The 16,914-nt window shown below is 31.9% G+C and overlaps 2 pseudogenes; one reads left to right on the top strand and one right to left on the bottom strand.

Moving 5' to 3' along the window:
- Nucleotides 1-8,551: 8,551 nt before the first annotated feature.
- LOC107003927 lies at nt 8,552-12,175 on the top strand (annotated as a pseudogene).
- Nucleotides 12,176-14,546: 2,371 nt separating this feature from the next.
- LOC107003926 lies at nt 14,547-15,767 on the bottom strand (annotated as a pseudogene).
- Nucleotides 15,768-16,914: the final 1,147 nt, after the last annotated feature.

Below are 16,914 nucleotides of genomic sequence, written 5' to 3'. Positions count from 1 at the left end.
TAGAAATAATTATCAAGTGAAAAGTGGAATGATGCATCTTGGTAAGTGTAAAGCTGATTTGACTTGCAATCTAGGCACTAGAAGATGTCATACATCTAATATTGAATGTTGTTACTTGACAAAATTGATATGAAAATATCCAATGGGTTCGAAATCTAAAGCATGTACAAGTTTTTGGAAAACTTGTTTATCATCCTCATAAGGATTAAATAGATTCAAAATGCATAGAGCATATTATGCAAGTTGATGACTAGAATTGAAACTCTTGGCAATAGATTATTTGCTTAAAGAAGTTGAAGTAAGGAACTTGCAGAAATCTTTGACCCTGAAGGGAAGATTTATAAAAGCAGATAGAAGAAAGCATACTTCGTCAAGGTTTTTCTACACTCATAAGCTCCCAAGAATGGTGATATCAACATGCAAGAGGTATGTTCAAGTAAAATTATTGTTGATTTATTCACCAAGTCTCTATCAACTACAACTTTCAAGAAGATGATGCACAAGATTGGAAAATGAAGATTCTAGTCTCTGAATTGATGTTGTCATTAGGGGGAGTTAATACGCGATGTACTTTTTTTCCTCACAAGGTTTTGTCCCACTGGGTTTTCCTTGTAAGGTTTTTAATGAGGCATCCATAATGTGTATTATTAGATATGTGTACTTTTTTTCCTTCACTAGATTTTTTTCCTACTGGGTTTTATCTAGTAAGGTTTTAACGAGACACATAATCTAGTGACATTCAAGGGGGAGTGTTATAAACATATTTGTGTTATAGTGAATGTCTAATTATGTGGAGTCCTTGTAGGATATGGTTAGGAATCCTACTTGGGGACCAAGTAAGGTTTTCCCTACAAATAAAGGATTTTCCTTCATTGTAAATAAAATTTGTGAAAGATCTCTGAATCCTGAATATACTTCAAGAGAAATAAGAAGTCTTCTCTTCTTTTCGGCCTGCACGCAACCGGTAGTTCCCTCAACCTGTAATTCCCTCATTTTCTTCCAACTTCTTCACTCAATCACCCCCTCCCTGTGAATATTCATGCAATTTCACTGCCTCTTTCCATGGACCCAAATGTTTTCAAACAGATCCCCCCTCAAACAAGGTAAACTTCCTTAGTTTTTTCATTATCACGGTGCGCTCACCTTAACGTTACTCTGTACAATTTTTCTTCCTCTAAACCTTCAAATTTTCACCCCCTGTTTTGTCAGTAAACAAACTCTTGTAGTATTTTAAGTTTTCTCCTACTAGGCCTGCATATATGACCACAACCGTACGGCCTCCTTGTATTGATGCAAAGGTTTAAGCATTATATTTCCCTTGAATTTTGTATAAGCATACTCTGTACAATGGTGCCTCCTCATAGGTTTCATATTTTCATCCCCTATTATATTTGAAGCAATTTTGTAACAGATTATGTTTCATAATTTTTTCCCTTGAATTTTGGATAACCAAACTCATGTTCTATTTTATTTTGTTTCCTACCATGGCTGCTTATATGGACGCAAAGGATTTAAATCAAACCCCAGCCAAATACAGGTACGCATTCATACATTTTTCAATCACCTGTTACGCCCAGGATACTGTTCCTCTGTTCATTGATACCTACCTGTGAGTTTCATATTTTCATACTCTATTTTTTGTGATCATTTTTAAACAATAGTAGTATTCCACTTTGTTGATCGATGGGATGCCCGCTATAGATGGAATCAACTGACTGCTATGGACCCAACAAAACATTCAGAAAAAACCCGGTTAATCCAGGTATGCATACATAAGTTTAACACTTGGATCATTCATTGGATGTCTCACCCTCACACCCTTCCCTGAATTTCATTCACCTCTTAAACCCTAAACCAGTTTCTCTAATTTTTTACAACAATAGTATTCCACTTTGCCGATGTCCAGGACGCCCTCTATGGACGCACATCAACTGACCACTATGTACCCAACATAACATTCCAAAAAACACGGCAATGCAGGTGTACATACATAAGTTTAACCCTTGCATCATTCATTGGATGTCTCACCCTCAAACCTTTTCCCCGAATTTCATTCACCCCGTAAATGGTAAAGCATTTTTCGAAATGTATACACATGAAAAAACATAACAAATTCTGAAAGAACCGCACCCACTCCTTCAAATCTAACCCCTCCTACAGAACTACCAGGTAACTCCCACATTATAACTTTTGCTTCTATATTTCTACTTCTTTATCGTTGGTAACAATTAATATTGTCTCCTTCTTATTTCATAAATAGAACTACCTCCAACTCCTGCGGAATGGTCATATGAGGACCTAACAAAATTGAGAATCAACTATCTGTGGAGACAGCACACCCACATAAGGGCCTTCATTCACTCCACAAACCTTCAAGAACCATCAGGAGCTAATTAACAATGGTTATGGCACCAATGAATTATGTTTTAATACATTTTTATCTCCTGTCTACCTTATGACTCTGTTGACCTATTAGTTCCATACCTGTCCTAACCCACTAACTTAGTTAATATTGGTATTTTGTTGACAATGACAATTTATTTTGAACTACTTATTTCCTACTATATTTGTATTATGCTAAAACATGGTTTATAATGATATATATCCTTTAGTAGATCTTTTATTCCTTCATGAACATCATTTTAGCCGTACATGGTGTCACAATGCTCATTACATACTTATTTAATTTATTTATCAAACTTATGTACTTTCACCGACATCATTTTATCAGAATCTGTAGGCCAATTTATTAAATCAAGTATTAGTTAATGTAAATAAGAACATTAGTCAGCTATATAATGTGTTGATGAATCATCCGTTGATACCATTCTATTGTTCCTTGACGTGAGCCTTTCAAAGTTCACATTAGTGCGCGTAACATTCCAAGCTTGGTTGGATTAAAAAACTTTCTAAAACTGCAACTACATATTTCTAAGCGCAAAATAGGCTCCGTAGGGAAATTTGACTTTAAATAAGTTCCTTCACATTTGCGTCGTCACATTGTTACCCTTTACCTACCACTTCCTAGCCCGTACCCCAGAGTTTTCTTATCATTGACAGTGTTGTTGCCGGATAATATATCAAAGTTTGACTTCCTTATGGAAGTATGCTTCTCTGTTCATTTTTATTTTTTGATCGCTATTTCACACAGGTTGCATAAAATGATATGTTCAGCACCAACTTTGTTCTGCTATGAATTAAATTATAAATTGTTGACATCTTCTTTCCCCATAGTGAAGGTGATTTCAAAGCGGGTTGTTTGTGCAATGTATGAAAGTCTGCTATTGCTTCATCTTCATATTGATCATACAAAATCATTGCATATTGTCTCATAAAACTCTTTGAGCTTCATTTTCTTATGAATGTACTTTCCAAAGAAGGTGCTTATACTCTCCGACCGTTAAGTTGTTGATATTCCATCCATAAAACTGTCTGTCATGTAAGCTGGAATTCATTTTTTCGGACATCACATAGTGTTTCAATCCATTCATTCTCTTGCTGATCAAATCACCTAACCATCTCCACCCTCTCAAAACAAATTGCTCATCAGTTACTTACTTAAATATACACTTGCTAAATCTTTTCATAAATTTCTCATGCAGTTTTTGTACATGAACATGTATTTCCATGATTCTTTCCAGCACATGAAACCACAAAACAGTGACTTCAACATGGCAAAACTTCTTCCATAGCTAATTTGAGTGACTTATCTTGAACAGTGATTATCACTTTTGGAGCCTGCCCACCCCCTACTCTAAGTTGTGTGTTCATTAACTACTCCTTATCTGAAAGCTTATAAGATTTCTTCATTAACATTATTTTACCTGTGCAAGATGACTAAATGGTCATTTGGCACGCTATATACACTCAAAACTTATACTGAAGAACAACCACTATCTTGTTTTATTTGATTGCCCTCATGAAACTTGCATAAGTGCTATGACAGTAAAATAAACATATCTTTATTATGTAACACACTTGTGTCCCTCATAATTTTATCAGACTGACTGCTTATTTAATCAAATTTGTATTATTTTCAATTAAAACGTTAAATGTCTATAACATATGTTTTGGAAACATCTTTAAGGATATCTTTCAATCTCAGAATCCAACAAAATTGATGAAGTAACCATTCAACCTAAACTTTACGTGGGACTATGAAACTCCACGTTTTTATCCAAAAAGTACCATTTGTTACCTCATCTTAAAACTCTCTAAAATTGAAATTACAAAATTGTATGCTTAAAAAAGGTTACCTGGCCGACTCCAACTTAAAATAAGATCATCCACATTTATAAAATGTGTATAATCGAAGTTCATTAATTTACAAATATCAAACAAAACAGAGTATTAAAAAAAAACAATTTACACACTAAATCCCACAATTTTAAATTACATTTTGATGTGGTCTGAGGCTGAATCAATAAACTATAGAAATTTAATCCATCATAGTATATCGTATTATTCAAATGTTTTCCAACTTTTGACAACAGCTATTAAGTTTAGAGGCAAGACAATTTCATGGACTATTTACGTATCACCCCGTTTTCCCTACCTCTACCTGTAATTGGATGTATTTTAAGAGGTAGAGTTAGAATAAAACGTTAACAACTAAATGGTTTTTTTACTTTAAGTCCAATCTATGCAAACTCCCATGCCTCCATTCTTTTTGTAAACCTCACAAGTCCCTTTTAAAGTAGAACATCATAGCATCTGTATGACTAGGCGAGCTTAGTTTGATTCGCTTAATAACATATATGTTCAAAATCAGGGCTATTCAAGCCCAAAACGAAATGAAATTTCAACCCAATAATTAAACCTAACTACCCTATATAATATTACAAGCACAACTCCACGGGTTGTGACTAAAGAACAAACAATGTTATTCTCAAAGAATGTGTGGCTTCCTAACATCTCTTGCTAAACACAACGCCTGCACCTAATAGTTGTTCCAAATTGTGCCTCTTCAAAACTGTGCTTCCGAAAAATTGCGTCTCATTAGAAAGGTTGCAAACCTCTTTTAAAACAATGCTATTCTCAAAAAAAGTGTCGCTTCCTAACATCTCGTGCTAAACACACAAGGTTTGCACCTAACGGTTGTTCCAAATTGCGCCTTTTCGAAACTGTGCTTCCAAAAAGTTGTGTCGCATCGGAAAGGTTGCAAACCTCTTTTAAATTCGCCCAATCTCTTTATAATGCCTTGTATACTCCAAGACACCCTTCACATTAACCCCTCTCTGCCTTCTTTTTAAAAGGAATAATTGATCTTTGTTTAGTGTAATTGTTTCAAACATATGGTCTATTCACTTTTTTTTTCAGATTTAGATACTACAAGGGATGACCGGTTGGTTAAGGTAAGAGTTTGCTGGATGTAGGAGTTCAAAAACTAGAATAGAAGCAACGAGATGATAAGTCAGGACATGATACTTATTGACGAAAAGGTAATACTCATTTCAATACAACTTTATACCACATTGTTGGTCAGGCTATTGCGGATACACTTACCAACTAACATGTAACAGGGAACTTTGGCACACACAATAATATGGAAGAATCAAGTAAATCGGTTTCGTGCTAATTTAGCCAAAGAATCTGTGATCATTATTAGGAACTTTAAGGTTGCTGAAAGTATGAGTGAATACAGACTGGTACAATCTGATGTTAAAATAACTTTTTGAGGATAACTATCATACAAAAAATAAAGGATGATATTATTAATATCCCTAAAAATGGCTTCAAGTGTATTCAGCCAAACAGTTTTAGATAACGGGTCAATAACAACACCTATCTGTCAAGTTTGCTTATTCACATCAATTATCTAACTCTCATTCATCGGCCTATGAACTTAATTCCCTATTGAACTTGTTGATCGGATGCTTATGTGGAATAGGTGGTCTAGAGAGTGTTGATTCAAAGTGAAAAAAACGACAGCTGCTATGGAATTTAATTGGACAGAGTACATTCCCTAAGAGGGCAACTATGATAGAGCACCGTCACAGAAACCACGGAATTGATAAGCAAAAAGTAAGAACTGAATGTCCATCTTACAATTTCAACTTGTAGCACAAATATATGTTTTCATTTACAAACGAAATATTATATGATTCATGTACTCTCACCAAATATGTAAGATTGCATATACAACCTGCATACATACGGCCCGTAATACGTACACATCAAACGTCTACTCAAATATTACAGAGCACTAAAAAATGAAATGTTTGACCATTAAAGAGGGAATCACGTTACAACACTTGAAAAAACGGTTAAATAATGTCACACTTTATATAGTCTAATATCCCCCACCTAAGGCCCACGCAAAGCACGGGTGGGTTCCCTAGTCTTAATATATTTTAAAACGTAAGAAAGCACTAGGAAAATTTTCAATTTTTCATAAAAAAAAAATTAAAATAATTTAATCATTTTCAATTTAATTTTTTAAAATATTAAGAAATCTAAATATATTTTAAAACGTATTGTTTAAAAAATTAAGATGTTACCACATATAATACATTTTTTTCTATTCTTATTATCCTTTTTAGAAGTAAATTATCGTATACGTGGTTAATGTTTAAATTCTTTTTTGACTTATTTTTATCCTAATCACAATATTAAAATAATCGATTTCGAATTTTGTGAAGTTCTAACATTCAATATTAATATAAAAAAAATCTTATAAACAATAGATATTATTAAAATTAAAAAAAATATAGTATATGTTATTAAAATTTCAACTAATAATTAATTTAAAATTTTTATTTAAAATTAAAAGGAGTTGTAAAAAGAATGACTCGTTGACATTTTTTGTGAAGTTTTGATATTCAATTTTTATTTGGAAAAATAACTTAAATACACAACTATAAGTTTAGTATTCTCTAATTTTCCCTTATTTTTTTAAATATTACATAATTCCTTTTTTTTTAATTTTAGTAGAAGTTTAGAGATACATAGCCTTCTCTCTCCTATAACACACACTTCCCCAATATCATGTCTATTTTTTCTCCACTAAAACACTCAATCTTCTGAATCACTTTTTGAATTTTGAATTATTAATTTTAATTAAAAACGTTTCACAACATTTAATATGAAATTTTGAATTTCAAAATTCAAAAAAATTGAATTTCTGAAAATTGGACCATTGTTCTCTGGTTTTTCTTCTTCTTCTTACTCCATCATCCGTCTATAGTTCTTCTTCTTCTTCTTAATCCATCATCTGTTCTTATTTTCTTCTTTTTTTTCTTCCTGTTCATTGCTATATTACATCAGCCGTCTCTTGGTCTTCTTATTCTTCTTACTCCATCATCCGTTCTTCTTTTCTTCTTTTTTTGTTTTTGTTCATTGTTCTATTACATCATAGTAATGGATCCTTTTACTAATAGAAGGATTTATGATTCGAACGATGAAAATTGGAAAGAAAATAGAAAAAAGTCTTTGCATGGTCCTATGAATGTTCGGAAGGATTCAAACAAAGATTTTGGCGAAACATCTAAATCAAAGGTTGACAAAATACACCAAAAAAGAGAAAAGAAGCAGCAACCATTGTTGTCAGGCCTACATTGCTTCAGGTATGTCTTTTTTATACTTATTTTAAAATTGTTGTTGAAATTAGTAAAAATTTTAAGGAATCCCATATGTATCATGAATTTTTGAAAATTATTATCATGTGTTAGACAATAAGTTTAATACATAAGTACTAAGTGTGTTATAGTGTTTAGTCGAAGCATTGATACATGAATTAGATGTGTATCATATGATTTCCTATGTATCAAGTGTTTTAGAAAATTTTTATCATGTATCAGTGAATAAGTTTAATAACTGCGCCATCAAGTGTGCTTGCTGATACATTTCGACTCAGTGTGTTATAGTGTTTAGACGATGCATTGATACATGAATTTGATGTGTATCATATGATTTTCTATGTATCACGAGGTTTTAAAAATTGTTATCATGTATCATTCAATAAGTTTAATAACTGCGCCATCAAATGTGCTTGTTGATACATGTTGACTCAGTGTGTATAGTGTTTAGTCGATGCATTGATACATGAATTAGATGTCTATCACATGTTTTTCATGTAGTATGAATTTCTGAAAATTGATATCATGTATCAGTAAGGTATTAGTTGTTTATTTAGTATTAGTTATTTTTAGTATTTAAATTTCAATATCGTTAAAATTTGTTGTTTTTTTTCAAATTGCAGCCACTCAAGTACAAGATAAAAAAGATACCAACACATCCCATAAGGTTTGCTGTCAATTTTAACAACACTTTCCTGAAGGACTTTGAAAAATACATAGGGGAGAATGTTATCCAACTGTTTAGGGATACAATTTTTGGACCCTTTTTATATATTACTAAATGTAATTTTCAGGGCCAAATCACTAAGTGCTTGTTTCTGTTAGAGTTGGAACAAAGCAACCCTAATGTGTTGCATATTAGACATTCAAACGGGTGTGTCCTAAAATTTGGTATAGATGAATTTGCAATATTAACTGGACTTAAAGTCAAAGGCAATACCAATGATTTCAAATACCTAGAATCAACTAATTGTATGCTTTTCCAAAAGTATTTTCCTGGTGCAGTCAATAGTGTTACTAAGTATCAATTAGTTCAACGGTTTAAGATGGGTAATTGGGAGAACGATCAGGATGCACTCCAAATGTCTATACTATTCTTTATTCATACATTCGTATTGGCTACTCTTAATAATACAGCTATATCCATTGTGGATTTTCTAATGATTGAAAATGGTAGATATCAAGATTATCCTTGGGGTCAGCTATCATTTTCAAAACTAATTGGTTCACTTAGACAGGATTTTGATGTTAGCAAAAAGTTGTATCGATTATATGGGATGTCGTATGCACTTAACGTTTGGATATATGAATGTGCATCCCAGTTAAATTCTGAAATAGCTGTGAAAGAACGAAATGTCATCCCAAGAATGTGCAATTGGAGAGTTGTGTCTGATAAGGCAAAGTTTGAAATGCTTATGTCTACCATTTTCCAAGAGGTAAAATTGAATTAATTTTTACTATTAGAATAAACTTTTTTATGTTTGTCTATGTAATATCGTTATTTATGTCTTGTGCTACATTGTGAACTGTTATTGTATTAACAGTTGAATTATCTTATGTGTTGTGATACATTCAGAATGCATGTTCAAACATTGTCCCAACAGCAGAGGAAATTGAAGCTTTTGACCTTGGTCAAGTTGAATATGCTCCTTCTTCTTCATTACCCTTAGTACAACCAAATGAGGAAGATGATTTTGATAGTTTCTCCACCAAACCTCCTGAACAATTATTGAGGAGATCTTCTAGAGTGTCTGATACATCTCCTCCACCACTTTCAAAAAGAAGAAAAAAAGTGGTTATACAAAAAAAAAGTGTCAGAACCGAACCAGCCTGATCAATCAAATGTGTCTCCGACACCGGATGATGATGTACACGTTTCTATGTCAAATCTGCCTCTCAATTCCACTGCTGATGATGTACATGGTTCTGTTCCAAACGTGTCTCTGAAATCGGCTGCTGATGTACATGGCTCTGTTCCAGACGTTTCTCCGAACCCGGCTGCTGATGTACATGGTTCTGCAGATTCTCAGAAAGTCAACTATGTAATTCTATATATTGAAGAGTTGAAAGGATATTTCAAAACTTATGTAAGTAAATCATTTTGATATTTTTAATCAAATATATTTTATTTTTATCCTAAATGTATCTACAATTTATAGGTTGACAAGAAATTTGAGGAACGGATTATATTGATAAAAGAAAATCACTCCCAGTTGATGCAATCTCTAGGCAAGGAAAACATCAATTTTGAGGCTAATACAAGTACATTTCAGTCTGACAAACAAACATCTCCGCAAATAACAATTGATCTTTCTGATATGGGTGGTGTAGCTGAGGATTGTGTTGGTTTTCCTGTTAAAAATTGCGAACATCAAATCATCAACGATGCAGGGGATGTCGCTGAGGATGGTGTTGGTGTTTCTGTAAACGAGGGTGAACAACAAGTCAATGATACTCCAAAGGTAATGTTTATGATACATTGGACACTTTATTTTTCATTTAGTTGATGTCATGTATCATGAACATATAGTCAATGTTATGTATCATGTGAGTATAATCACTGTTACGTATCAGCACAAATTATATTAATAATTTTTATTTAAAAATTGCATATTCAGGATGGTGAGCACATCAATCGCACCAAGATTTAAATGGACATAACATGGAACAAGATGGTGATGACAATGTTCAACACAACATTCCTCACGTTTTGCCCGAAAAAACAACAATGGATGCATCGGTAGATTTTTCAATTTTGCTTTATGACACACAATTTCATTACACACAAATTTATTTTAAAAATTATTACATCATATTATACAGAAATCTTCCACTTCAACAACAATATAGCCATCAACTCAAGCAGCAATAGATGCACTTATCAAAGATTTGGGTAAAGATCCTACTAATGCTAGACCATTATATTCTTACAATCCACAGAATATAACTAGCAGCCAGTACTTGTTGACCGACAGTCAATTACCCACTGACATTCCAATAACTAATATTGGAGTTAGAACCGATTCAGTCACTCCTGCGCATAGAAACAGAATGCCTTCGAGAAGGATTCAATCTCCATATTGTACTTCTTTTGGGTCAAGCGAGAAGGGAAAAGAGAAATTGAAGGATATGGCTCGACTCCATTACCCGTTCGAAGGATGTGGCATTACAGATGAAGTTTCGCCAAAACTTATTGTGGATTACATGAATTGGTTGTCAAGGGGGCTCTTAAAAAATCATAACAATAAGTAAGTTTTATACATTATTTTTGCAAGTGTTTGGGGTAATTATTTTTTATATAACTAATTCATGATACTTTGTTTTATAAAAATTGTAATTAAGTGACTGTTATGTATCATGTATATATACTCAACTTATGTATCATATATGCAGGAACTCATCAGACGATAAATACAGATCAAAATCTTCTTCTTTTGGATTTACGATGATGGACTTTGTTGTTGCTTTTCCAATGAACAAGAATTGGTTCTATATCATGTCACAGCCAAACAAATGTTGGTCAGATGAGGTAAAAATCTTAAACTAATTATCAAATATGTATTAGTCACACTTATATTTTTATAACATGATACATTCTGTAGAAGTATCATACTATTTAATTAGCGAAATTTATGATCAATTTTTATTAATTATATTTTTTTATATTGTTTAGATGTATATAATTTCTTATTATGTTTTCATTTTGTTTATAGCACATGGATGTGATTTTTTACTACCTTCTTAAAAAATCAAAACTTTACAGCATGGATGAATACAGATACACAACAACTCACTGCTTGTTCATGTCACATGTAAAAAATTGTTATGATAGATATTACATGGACAATGATGATGATAGTCTTAGTACACAAGAACATATTGATCGCGCTTCAGTTGTATCTGTATATGAGAGGTCAATAATTAACATCATCAAAGGTTTTAAAATCCCAGCTGCTTTACCATGGCATCTTGTAGATGAGGTCTACATCCCAATTAACTGCGATCAAGAATTTCATTGGGTGCTGGCAGTTGTTGAGTTGAAAACAGGGTGATAAGAGTTTTTGACTCATCAATATGCACAAGGAAAAAAGCAATTCCTCATGATATAAATGTTGTCTAAAATGCTTCCTTCTTAACTACTGGACAGTTGATTCTTTGAAGAAACTGAGCGCAAAAATTTTGCTGATTGTCATGCATACAAAGACAACATTACTGGTTCACTTCTGGAGCCTCAAGTTCCTTTCATAATTGAATTTGCACAAGACATTGCTAAACAGGATTGCGATAGCCTGTAAGTATCAAGAATTTTTCGTTTGTCCTTAATCATGTATCATTAAGTTTTTAATTTTTATTCTGTATTTTTTTGTAGAGACTGTGGGTTATATATTACTGCATTTGCCGAGTATATGAGTGACCAAATCAATATATCATATGCTGATTTTAGTCCTGATTGCCTACGTCAAAGATATGGAGCATTGCTGTGGAGTTATGGCAGCGAGAAGGCTAAGTGCGGATATGTTAGCGACAATGATGATCCACCAAAATCTAGGGGCGTAGTCACACCACCACCAGAAGAAGATCTAGTTCACATAGTGTAGCATTTATGATTAAACAATGTTTTAATGTTATATTTCTTGTTTTGATACGTTATTGAACAAGTATTTTGATGTTTTTAATGTTATTTTTTTGGTTTTGTCAATTTCCATGATTTTTTTTGTTACATTATGGAACAAGTATTTTTGTCTAGAAAATATAAATATCAGACATATTATAGAGTCACACAGGGTTAATAAAGTATAGTCAGAGTTTTTTTAATTAAACATAGAAATAAATAGTTTATTTGAAAACTAAATTTTACATGATACTTAGTTACAATGAATAGCATAGTTGTATGAATTGCGATAATTTTGTAAAAGTAAAGTTATTTACTGTATATTTCAAGTAAAACATATCAAAAAAAGCATTACATAAGTTAAATAATATAAAATCACATGATACATGATTTATAGTCATTGTAAAGTACACACTAACCTCAATAAGTGTTTTCTTTTTTATTTAATGGAGATGATACATTGGGCAAAGCAAATGATACATGTGTACTAAGTTACCCAAACACACATTTGTTTTTGTAAAAAATTAAGGAATCCCACAATGTAATACAATAATTAAAAGTACATGATACATTGGCTAAAGCATATGTATCATGTACGATATGTTACCTAAGAATCCTTAAATTTATATATCTTAGTGTAACATAAGATTTATTAAATTTTATATTAAAAAGAAATATTGACACAAATATATTTCTCAACTCCAATAATAACAAAGTATTTATAATCAAAAGCGCGACTTAAAATTTAATTAACACAGGTTATTTATAAGTTTATTTATCAAAACCAAAAGTGTTCAAATTGCAACTCTAATGAATACTGAAAATCATTAAAATGTTTACGTTATAAATTATTCAAAAGAAAAATAGATATCTTAGAAACATTACGACTAATTCACTTCTCTTTTGGGTAGAAAGTACAAGTTCTTCTGTTGTGTCCTTCTTGTCCACATTGTCCACAACAGTTTGTGTTCACCTAAATTTTTTCATCTGTATTCTTTCTTCTTCTTTTTCTTGGTCGTCCAGATGATCTTTCGTATCTAGGTGGATACACTGTTTCAGCTACCCATTATTAGGATCTGACCAATCTTCCTTATCTGGCATTGGAACCATTGGAATTTCATATGTTTTTGCCAATGCATCAGGCTTGTAGTAATCAGAGCAATACGGATTCAAATCTGTGACATTCTTTTTTTTTTCCATACATCGATTGCATGTGAACAAGGTATCTCATCTAGTTGAAATCTACCACAAGAACATACTTTCCGCTCAAGACAAACAATATATCTTCTTCCAGTTTCATAAACTGAGAAAATAAATTCAGATGATGGAACAACCTGTGTACATTAAAAATTTTAAATATATAATTTTTAAAAAATAAATCATGTTCAAACTGCAAAATGATACAATGAATTAAATATATATAATATAAAGTATTATATAATGATAGATACCTCCATATTTGAACTTTTAGCCGCGTTTATAATCAACAATTCCTCAAATTTTCTCCCTAATGTGTCCTTTGTGTATGAGGCTACTTCTCTGTTTTTGCAATGCCAAGAACCAAAAAGAATTCTAACTTCTTCCAAGAATTCTAATATAGTTAATTGGCGTGCTTCAACAAGACAACCATTGATACATTCTGCAATGTCTGAAGTCATCGTTCTACCTCTGTTTACTGTTGCATAAACTCTTGACCACTTTTCGTAACCTGCATCTTCAAGGTACTCCTTAACCCTGTGATCAATTCTATCAACCTTAGCCATCAACTTATCAAAATCTTCCTTTCTATATGCCTTGGCCATAGAGTAGAATAGATCACTTATGGCCTTTCTGCTCCTTTTGAAGTTTCCACATACATTCTTCCAAAGATGCCAAATGCATGCATAATGAGGTACATTTGGGAACACAATCCTCACACTCTTCATGATACTCTCATTTCTATCTGAAACAACACATATCTTTTCTCTCGCCAAATGCATGTTTGAATTGTTCGAAAAATCATGTCCACGAACAATCATTTTCGGTGTCAACAACACCATATGCCAATGGAAATATGCAACCTGATTACACACACATTATATCATTTGACACGTAACATATAAAAACACATCATAACTATAAAAAAAAGTACTTGCGCCATCAAGTGTGCTTGCTGATACAAATGTCCCTTTGTAAGCTCCACTCAGATGTGCACCATCCCCAACAACTATTGGACTGCAGTAATTAAATCCCCTAATGAATGGTCTTAAGGCGATGAACAGATACATAAATTCATCCTCTTCAGTCTTATGCATTCTTATATAAGAATTTGGATACACGATTTTTAACATGTGTATGTATCGCGGCAACCGTCTATATCATGCAGATGGTTTTCCCCTAATCATGGAGAGTGCACGTTCTTTAGCACGCCATGCTTGCTGGTAAGATATTTGAACCCCATAATATTCTCTAATATCATCAGTTATATCTCTTGGAGTATAAATTCGTTTATGATTGACCAATTTTGGAGCAGCAACTCCACTTACAAATTCGACTGTTGCTTGGACCTTGGTTAATACCGTCTCCCTCATCGGACACATATGTTCACTATTGAAACTTCTAACAATGAATATATCAGATTTTTTCCTGCAGGACGCCTTCATAGTCCAACCACATTTGTCTGAAAAGCATACCAACACATAGTTGCGTACATTTTTTAAGCATATTAATACTTATAGCAATTGCATCATATAATATATTCAACAATATGTTTAAAGTAATCAAACAATGAATTATACAAAAAGTATCTACCAGTTTTTTAGAAAATTATTTTTTACATGTATCAGAACTTTTTGATATGCTTGTTTAAATTGATATAGTCCTTACTATATCAGCAGTAGTATATTAAAGTATCAAAATAGTTATTTCAATGTATCAAAAAAAATTAATTAAATAGTGATACATTAAAATATCAAAGAACTAATGATACATGTAGGTTTTCATATATATATATATACATATTCAAAACACTATCATACCTTTGTTGATCAGACCTCTTTACTTTGCAATTGAAGTTGTTCTTTATCTTATATTTCGTCATCACATCTACAAGTGTTGCTTTATCCTTATATATCTGACCTGTCTTCACATCTAGACTATCTGAATTGATTATAACATTTGTAACTCCAACTTCTGGATTTTCATATGAATCAAATAATCTAGATTCAACCATTGCCAAAGCCTCTGTATCATGTGTTGTGCATTCTACACACGTAATTTCTCCACATGTTCCATCAAAGTAATGTACAGTACCACCAATCTTTTCAATTGTGTCAATACATAATGGATACATTGATCCAAACTCTTTTTTTCAGTTCAAAATATAGTTTAACATTCATATCGTTCTTAAGCTTCATCGGACAGGAGTTACCTTCTACAATGTAACGATTTTCAATATCTTTCCTTGATACATCGATATCCAACTCGGCTGCAATTGCTGCTTTGAGATTAGAAAATGAAATTGAATCTCCAACAACGATTCCGTCGATTTTGTAACTTTCATACTGTAATTTGTTCACCCAAATTCCGGAATGTCTCATCAAATTGATGTATTCTTCATCCACAATAACAACAATCAAATTTGTATTGTTCGAAATTTAACTGGATGTTCATAAAAAATGTCTTCAAACTAGATGATATAATCTTAAATTTTCAAAATTTGAAATTGTTATCCAATTACGTGTTGAATTAATGTTTATTAATGAACTGTTACCGTAAATTAAGCTGATTTAGATAACAAATTTAAATGTTCCATTTCCCCCCTTTTATTCTTAACAGTTTTAAGTTACTATGTATCATTTACAATGTATCACAAGATACTAATGTATCACGCCACAGCAATTTTAAGGGATTATTAGTAAATACTAAATTTGTAAGAACAGAGTGTAATTATTGTATTACACTATGAAATTCCTTAAATTTTTACTTTTTATTTTATATCTAAAATAACCACCCAAACCCACGATCCCCATACTCTATGATATTTAGATAAAGCAAAATAAAAAAATGTATTCAAAAATGTTTTACATAAAGCCACCAAAAATTTAGGAAACGGCTATTTGAAAATCGTTTAGAAAGAGCTTGTTTAGTCTATATATTTTTATTTACATTTATCTTTTCTTCTCTATCCGTTAGTGTGACATCAGAACAGTTGAGATAAAGTTATCATTCTCTTCAATTGTCAAAATAAAAAATACATCTTTTAAGCAGAAGCATTACGACATAAATTTTGTGCTAGATGGCCATGTGACTTTTCAGTCTCTTTTCACTCAATTTACTATATTATTTTGGCAAGTACAAATTTAAAAAAGATAAATTACTATTGAGTACTTATTTTAGCCGAGAGAAATACATTTTTGAGAAAGAAAAATAAAGAGAGAACAAGCTATACTTCAAATTTCAAAAACACAAAATTGATTTATTTACTTTGTCAAATTCTTATTTATTTACTATTGTATTTTGTTGAATATAAATGAATGAGAAATAAAGGAAATATTAATTCTGTTAATTAACCATTTTTAAATTCACTGCATTATGTGTTCTGTTATAAGGTTTAGTCTATTAAGTAAAAAAGTTTCTACTTTTATTTCAACAAATTTTGCTATCTTTTTTTTAAATTTTTACTTCACAATTATATTACTCCTAAAATAGAACAGAAGTCCGCTAAAAATAATTTTGAGAAAAACA

This window comes from Solanum pennellii, chromosome 11 (assembly GCF_001406875.1).
Source record: "Solanum pennellii chromosome 11, SPENNV200".
Classification (NCBI taxonomy): domain Eukaryota; kingdom Viridiplantae; phylum Streptophyta; class Magnoliopsida; order Solanales; family Solanaceae; genus Solanum; species Solanum pennellii.
This window is presented reverse-complemented; position numbering and strand designations above follow the sequence as displayed.